The sequence below is a fragment of the Procambarus clarkii genome, chromosome 37 (assembly GCF_040958095.1).
Source record: "Procambarus clarkii isolate CNS0578487 chromosome 37, FALCON_Pclarkii_2.0, whole genome shotgun sequence".
Taxonomy (NCBI): Eukaryota; Metazoa; Arthropoda; class Malacostraca; order Decapoda; family Cambaridae; genus Procambarus; species Procambarus clarkii.
The window spans coordinates 12,161,644-12,170,845 of NC_091186.1; positions in this window are offsets into that span (position 1 = coordinate 12,161,644).

Sequence of the window (9,202 nt, forward strand, 5' to 3'; positions counted from 1 at the left end):
AGAATGAACCGCAGGTCCGCGCAGTCCCGTTTCGGAACCGGAAACAGACGGGAAACCCATCTGAGGGACGACGTCGTTTCGACGACGCCCAAGCGTACCCATTCCAAGACGACTCGACAGAGCGCAGGGGAAGAAGCCTGCCCCGCCACCCCCGACCCCCCAAAGGGGGGAGGGGCCACCCAACGCCACCGCAGGCCGCGAGACACGACCCGAAAGGCCCACGAATCGTGGGACCAGGCGCGGGCGAACAGCGCAAGCCGCCCCCCCATCGCCCCGTCAAAGGGGCAAACCGCGAAAGGGCCGGCGACCCTTACGAGACCCAGAACCCCGCACAGCGCGAACACCGCGCCGACCAGACGAGGGAGGGTCCGCAGGAGGAGCCAACCCCAAACCTGACACCAGAGGCCTACCACGACGAGAGGAACCCCGAGCCCTGGCACGACCTTTCCGGGAAGACCCACCCCGGGACCCCCGGAAAACCAACAAGTCCGACATCGGACGACAAGCCGCCGACGCAGCCTGAATAAACTGCGCCACGGCCGACTCCCCAAACAGGAGAGGACAAAAAGGTGAAGAACGCCTAAGAGCCAGAGCCCAAGCAGATTCCACGGAGGAACCCAGCACCGCCTGCCGACACGCGAGACGGGAAGCATAGAACAGGGAAACCGCATCCCGCAAAATCGGCGTGAACAGCTTCAACAAGGCAGCCGACGAACGCGCAGCCGAGGACAAGGTGCCGGACCCCGGGACGGACCCAAGCGTCCCCACATCCTCCACGAGCCAATCCGAAGACAGCTCCAGGAGGGAAAAGAACCGCAAGGCCGAACACAAAAGGCCCCGAGCGCGCAAGTCCTCCGCCACGAGCGCCGCCGAAAGGGAGGGAACCTGCACATGGAGCTGAATAATGCCCACATCGCGGGGAAGGGCAGGGGCAAACAAGCACTCATTCAGGTACTCAAGTTCACCCCCCAGGAAAACCTGAAGCACCGTGGAAGCTTCCCGCCACTCCAGCGTGCGGGAACGACAGAAGGAATGCCAGGAATCCAGACCAAACAAGGGGCAGTCTGCTAGCCAGGATGACTCCGGAACCTCGTAACGGAGCCAGAAAGGGAACGAAGTCCCAAACCTGAACGTGGACGGATCCATTTCCGAGGCATAATCCGGGTCACGCAGGAGGTAAGCTGCAAAGGCCGCTCGCACCACACCAGGTTGGATGCGATAAGCCGAAAACCTCCGGAAGGACGGAACCGACGTACCCGGGGGAACACGGAACCGTACCCGGGGAGGGGCCGACACCAAATCCAACTCGTACGCAGAGGGGGGGAAAGAAAACCCCACTCCTTGTAACAATAAGCCCCGCTCAGTGGGAAGAAAAACCCAGGCGGGGTCCAGCGGGGCCCAAGGCCCCCAAGTCAGCCCCTCCCCAGCCTCGAGGTCCGTCACCACAGGACCCGAGGCCGAGTCCTCTCCCCAAGCCCCGACCCCACAAGACAAGGACGGAGCAGCCGGAAAAGCTGGAGGAAGGGGGGCCCACTGGTCAGACCCTGAAGCTTCGGCCGGGAGACAAGACTCGAATGCCTCTGCCGCCCCCCCGGAAGGGGCAACCCCCGAAGCTGCCCGAGTCTCGAGATCAAGTAACCCCTGCTCCGACCCCGAAACCCTCAGACGCTTCGGGGCCGGAAGCAGGGGCGGGGGGACCAGAACGAACAGAAGGGGAAGGACGAGGAGGTGCGGACTGAACCAGGATCGAAGCGACCCCCACCCCCAAGTCCGGGTCTCGAAAAGCAAAGCGGGGCAGCCCCGGGGCATCCGGGGAAGCAACCAACCGAGCGCGTTGCAACAGACGAAACCTAGACTGCAACGCACGTGCCGCCTGTACCCGAATAGAATCATCAGAGGATTGGGTAAATTGAGTCACAAGCAAGCAGCAACACTCACAGGACTCAGGGTCGAAAGTATCACCGACCCAACAGGCAGCGTGGCAGAGGCAAAAACAATGAGGGTCACCCTGAGACAAGGGGACCGAGCAACCCTCAAACTCGCACACAGCGAGTGGGGACTCCGGGGTCACATCCATCGGACCCACGCGCCCCCTAGGGGATTCCCAGGGTCCTGAGCGTTTACTTTAAGAGGACTCGCGCTCAGGTAGTCCCAGGCAGGGTGCTGCAAACCGGCGCCCAAAACTACCAAGCAAACTTCTAAAGCTGAACCCCAGGGACGTGTACACTCACGGGGACCTAGCAGGGGGCGCCACCGAGGAGAACAGTGGAAGGGCAAAAACAAACTGAATAAAATGACAGAACCCCCCACCAGGCAAAAACAAAAAGAAAAACAAAACCCCGCAAGAGGACAGCGAACCCCAAGGAACAGAGCCGGCCGCGATGTCGGGAATTACAAGCTGAGCAGCACCCTGCGCCCCTACCAGTGCAAACTGCCTCTTACCTGCCGGTAACAAGGGAGAACAGAACACCCAAGAGCCCAACAGGCGGCCGAAAAACCGAAAGGTAAAACGGACCAGCAGAGGCAGACCCCGAGGAGCCTGTGGAAGGTGGCCCCAAGCCCCAAGGGCAGTACTTACAGGGCACCTAGGGAAGGCAGCCCTAGGCGCATGCAGCCCGAGTACTGAAGATAACTCCTGGCTCTCGCACCCACAAAACTAACACCACACTCAAAGCACAGTGCAGTAGCGACACCGGAGCCAGAGCACACGACCATCGCCTATAGCATCAGCCTCAAGAACTGAGGTGTGGGTAGCCGGCGCGGGGGGTCTGGGGCTCCCCCTTCCCCCTCCCGGGGAGGGGGGAGCTGCGCAGACAGCGGCGCGGCAGTGTGTGACGTCACACTAATTTGCTTGTTTTCGGTTGGGGAGTTCTATCCACTAGTTCGGTATTAGGTAGCAATTTTAACCAGAATAGGGGTTTGTTTTGGGGCGCTTACCTTTCTGGGTGCCTGTTCCGGTCGATGGCAGACATAGAATGCTTCCAACTACACGGGGGCTTCTATAAGCCATTGCTCCCCTTGCCTCTCTGAGGGGGCCCGGTTCTGGCCGTGGTCCCCGGTAGGCCTAAGAACTCCATACACATGACTGATGCCAAAGTCTGACATTAGCATATCAGCCTGGGATAGCTCCGGGGAGCCGACGGGGCTCCCCCCAGAAAATAAAATAATTAAGCACAACTTCAGGAATGCCATTAATCCACAAAGATTATGAGATACGCAGAAGGGCATTAAATTCAGTCAATCAGGAAATCAGATCAGATAAAAGAAACTATGAAAGAAAACTTGTCCAAAACATAGAGAGATTAGACAACATTCCAATACCCACACAAATGTTTGAACCAGGTGAAGGGAATGAATTAAGGGGTTTTCCTATAACATGCAATATAATCAGGAAAAGCATTGACAAACTAAAAGACTCAAAAACCTCAGGTGTGGACGGAATGTAATACAAAGTTGTATAGGAACTGGCAGATGAACTATGTCTATCACTAAAATTCCTTTTCAGAAAATTTCTGGACCATGGGATAATTCCCAAAAATTTAAAATATGCAAATGTCACCCCTATTTTCAAAAGGCAGAAAGCACTCGGCAGAAAACTACTGTCCAATCAACCTGACCACAAATCTGCACCCTCATGGAAACCCTAACAGAGGGCATCATTCACCATCTCACTGTGAATAACAATCTAGTAAAATCGACACAAGATTTTGTTAAAAATATACCCTGCCTTACAAACCTGCTCACGTTTTTGGAAATACTGTACAGTAGTAACCAGCTGTTCAGACAAAGAAATTCTAAAACAGTGCTAAAACTTTTGATAAGATAACACATGAAAGAAATTAGCTATGAAATTACAAACACAGAATAAACAGAATACTAGAATGAATACCTGAAGCGTGCTTGGAGAGGGTTTCAGTTCTTCTACTCCCGGAGCCTGGGGCCAGGCTCAACTTGTGATAACTTGGTCAAGCAAGCTGTTGCTTGGAGCAGCTCGCAGGTCCATATATCCACAACCCAGTTGCTCCTGCACATCATGCAAGAACTTATCTAATTGCTTTTTGAAGAAGTCCACCTTTATTCCAGCAGTACTTCTAATGCTCGCTGGGAGAGCACTGAACAGCCGTAGACGTCTGATGTTCAGGCGGTACTATCTAAGTATGCCTATGCAACCTGTCCTCTTAAAAAGAAAGTCGCTTTTCGCTCGTATGCGTTATTAAGGTTAAAAAGTGCCATGGAAAATGGAAGTAGCTCGCGAAAGTGACATACTGTCTCTTTTCTGTTTTGGGTCCTCTGGCTTAGTCTGCTAGGTTAGGAGAGGACACTTTAAATTAACCATTTTCTTTATGTTTTGAAATCTTAGGAGGATGGGCTGGCCTATGGCCCCTCTATTTCTTACTGGGTCTATTCTACATTTCCTTCAATATCTTTTGCTCCAGTATGTTGTTTTTCTACTGTGCAAATTTGGGACCTGGCCTTCCAGTATCTTCCGTGGTAAAAACGATGAAAGTAAAGAGTCATTCTAAATTCAAATGAATCTGACAGAAGTGTGGCAAGTGGGGTACCACAAAATTCCATCTTGGGGCCAACCCTTCTTGTCATACACATCAATGACATAAATGAAAATATTATAAACCACATCATAAAATTTCCAGATGACACTATTTATAGTAAAATAGGAAATGAAAACAATATTGAGTCCTTACAAGGAGATCTACATGAACTCCAAAAAAGGTCACAAGACTGGCAAATGCTTTTTAATATAGAACAAGACCTTGAATGTGGGGCATAAGACTGCACATCACAGCTATCAAAATCAATAACATTACCTTATAGCAGTGTTGAAGAAAAGGATCTTGGAAAAGAAATAGAATTATCAGGAGAAAGTGCCAAGCCATTACGATTACATAGCACTTGGAAGGGATCATAATAAGAATTTGGGATGTGCAGGGTAAAGGAATGCCCAACCACTTGGGCATTCCTTTTTCTGTAAGGAAACAGGAATTTTCTCAAGTACAGTACTTTCGTATTTTTAAACAAAACTGTGGATTGAATGTTGAACTGCCTGATGCGAGACTGTTGTTCTACTGTTTGATCTTAGAGTCAGAATCAATTAATCATTGAAGATTGCACAACAAGTAGGAGCTGCAGTAAAAAAAAAAATCTGACCAAACCCTAGGGATAGTCAAATAAACCTTTGGCTTCAAGGAGAAGATAGTTATTCAACTAAACAAATTTCTGGTGTGCCCCATTTAGTCTACCATGGAGACCTTATCTTCAGTAGGATTTATCTGCTCTAGAGAACGTTAAACATTGGGCAACAAAATTCATCCCAAAACTAAGTTGACTTTCATACCAGAAACAGTTCTGGGCAACAGGACTAATAACAGGCCTCATCTCATTGAAACTTTTAAAATACTGAACAATGACAGAACTGATCTCATTGAAACTTTTAAAATACTGAACAATTTGGAGCATATTAATCCAGTCCATTTCTTTGAAAGGTCAGATGACTTCTAGCTGAACAAGTAACAATGTAGGACAGAAAGTCTGTTTTTCATCCACAGGGTTATAAACCCATGGAACTGTCTACCTGATGAAGCCGTAAATCCCAAAACATTGCTGCAGTTCAAAATCCAGCTGGATAAAACTATCAGGAAAATGAGGGGGACCTCAGACAAGCTGCTGGCTTCCTGTTCTCGTCGAGGCTACTAGAGATGGTGCCCTTCAGGTAAATTCAGGTAAATAACATGGGAGAGATTAGGAGTATAAATATAATATTGGAGAGGCTGTGGATGTATGGATATAACATGGGAAAGATTGTGGGAGTATGAACATGGGACAGGTCATGGTCATGGGGGTATGAATATAACATGGAAGAGGTTGTGAGAGTTTGACTATAACATGGGAGACTGTGGGAGTATGAATGCATTAGACACAAGCATAGGAAAGGTACCACAACACAGCACAAACATTCTGCCAAGGATAGCCCACAATTTTTCCAAGCTTAAAATCAGTAGATGTTTTTTTTCGTTCTTAATATTAAAAAAATGTCATAAATTTGTACATTATTTCCAACCTGCCATCCAAAAATTATGTACTTATAGCAACTACAGGTGAACCATGCACAAACTGGATATTGCAGAAGTGCATGCCTTAAACCACTGAACCACAATACAATATAAGTAATGTAATGTTATATTCCCAGGTTACATTGCTGTACCTATAGCGTATTGTGGTTCAGTGGTTTAAGGTGTGCGCTGGGGAGTACCCATGGTGCCGGTTCAACACCCCTGAATGGCTCCAATTGATTTTTTCAACCAAACCTAAACTTTTCTGTGCCTAGAATAGCATATATATATATATATATATGTATGTATTATTTGAGGCCTAAGATAGCATTATATCAAGCCTAGGACAGGTTAGATTAGGATGCATAGTTACTGTTACTGTCTGGCATGGCCTTTGTATTCCTTCAATAGTACAAAACATTAAATATTATTTTGCATAACAGTACATTTTTATATGTTCTACAAATAATTGCTGTATTACCATTTTTGGAGGACGAGTTAATTGTCAAGAGATTTTATTTTCATAAAGAACTGCAGTATGAAAACTGAAGGTTAAACATTTTGCCCTATGTATCGGTAAATAAATTACTGCCGTCTCTCTGTTTCTAAAGTTCTGATCGAGGGAAATATTTCAAACCAAATTCTAATCCATTCAGCAGCTTATTAAGAGCTCTGTACGTGCGCTGCTAAGGTATGGAGACTAGTACATGATTCCCTGCAGTGTGTGCGGGGCTACAAGTACACTTCTACGTGCTTCACCATCACATAACAATCTCCAGGGGGATACACTTCTATGTGAATCACCATCACATAACAATCTCCAGTGGACACACTTCTATGTGCTTCACCATCACATAACAATCTCCAGTGGACACACATCTATGTGCTTCACCATCACATAACAATCTCCAGTAGATGCACTTTTATGTGCTTCACCATCACATAACAATCTCCAGTAATGCACTTTTATGTGCTTCACCATCACATAACAATCTCCAGTAATGCACTTTTATGTGCTTCACCATCACATAACAATCTCCAGTGGACACACTTCATGTGCATCACCATCACACAACAATTTCCCATGTTCCCATCAATTTTCAATGGTCATTTATTTCTTTATTAAAATAGCTAAAAATATAATCTATTATTTTTGTTAAACTGAAATCGATTCCTGTTGAGTGCAGCAAACGAGTTTCGGTCTTTATCCATTAAGAGGTCAACTCATTCACACCACTCATTCCATGATGAAGAAAAAACTTAATCTGGTAGACTTTAGTATAAGATATAATATTAAGCACCTTCATTACAAATTTTTAATATACTGTATATTGTATATATATATATATATATATATATATATATATATATATATATATATATATATATATATATATATATATATATATATATATATATATATATATATATATATATATATATAATATATATATATATAATATATATATATAATATATATATATATATAATATATATATATAATATATATATATATATAATATATATATATATAATATATATATATAATATATATATATAATATATATATATATATAATATATATAATATATATAATATATATATATATATATATATATATATATATATATATATATATATATATATATATATATATATATATATATATATATACTGTGCCATAGTCTTGTTCATTCAGTCTATGGACATAATTGTGTTTTACATAAGAATGTTAGTCTTCTAGGTCCAACCCTATCAGTGCTTGTGGCAACTTGGCTTTACAGTATTTTCACACAATAAGATTATCTGCATTAATTAAAAGGCTGCAAGATTATTCACATACTCGTCTGATATGAAGATAACTGTTTCTAACAGTGGCAGAGACAAACCACTTTATGTTATTGCATTAATTCTTACAATTCATATTGCCAGTCTGATCAAATATGACATCTGCCTCACACCTATACATTATTATTTTAGATACTGTACATACTTATTATGTGTTTTTACTCTTCAATAAGCTCCAAAAGACCGGGAAGGATCTAGTTGGCTAATATCGTTCAGCGGAAAATATACTACTATATTTATGTGTTGGGATGGGTACAATACTCGCCAGGCAGCCAGCATCCAGCTCTGGCAGCATTAGTATGACAAGAAAACATTATCATACGAGATATATATATGTGTGTGTGTGTGTGTGTGTGTGTGTGTGTGTGTGTGTATGACAGTGTCAGACCATGAATGAAGAATTGAAACAGGAATTTCTTTAAGTACTTTCATATTTAATAATACATCTTCAGAAGGGTGAAGAATATATCTTCACCCTTCTGAAGATGTATTATTAAATACGAAAGTACTTAAGGAAATTCCTGTTTCAATTCTTCCTTCATGGTCTGACACTGTCATATGTATGTATGTATGTATGTATGTATGTACGTATGTATGAATGAATGTATGTATGTGTGTGTGTGTGTGTGTGTGTGTGTGTGTGTGTGTGTGTGTGTGTGTGTGTGTGTGTGTGTGTGTGTGTGTGTGTGTATGTGTGTGTGTGTAAATCACGAAAATTAACATGTGATGAAAAATGTGACAGTGTCAGACCACGGAGGAAGAAGTGTAACAGGAATTTCCTTAAGTACTTTTGTATATTAATACGAAATACTGATTCCATACATTGATTCCTTAATACGTATATTGATTCCTTCTGAAGATGTTTTAATATACAAAAGTACAGTACTTAAGGAAATTCCTGTTTCAATTCTTCCTACGTAGTCTGACACTGTCATATTCATATATATATATATATATATATATATATATATATATATATATATATATATATATATATATATATATATATATATATATATATATTTTATATATATATATATATATATATATATATATATATATATATATATATATATATATATATATATGTCGTACCTAGTAGCCAGAACTCACTTTTTGGCCTACTATTCAAGGCCCGATTTGCCTAATAAGCCAAGTTTTCCTGAATTAATATATTTTCTCTAATTTTTTTTCTTATGAAATGATAAATCAACCCATTTCATTATGTATGAGGTCAATTTTTTTTTATTCGAGTTAAAATTAACGTAGATATATGACCGAACCTA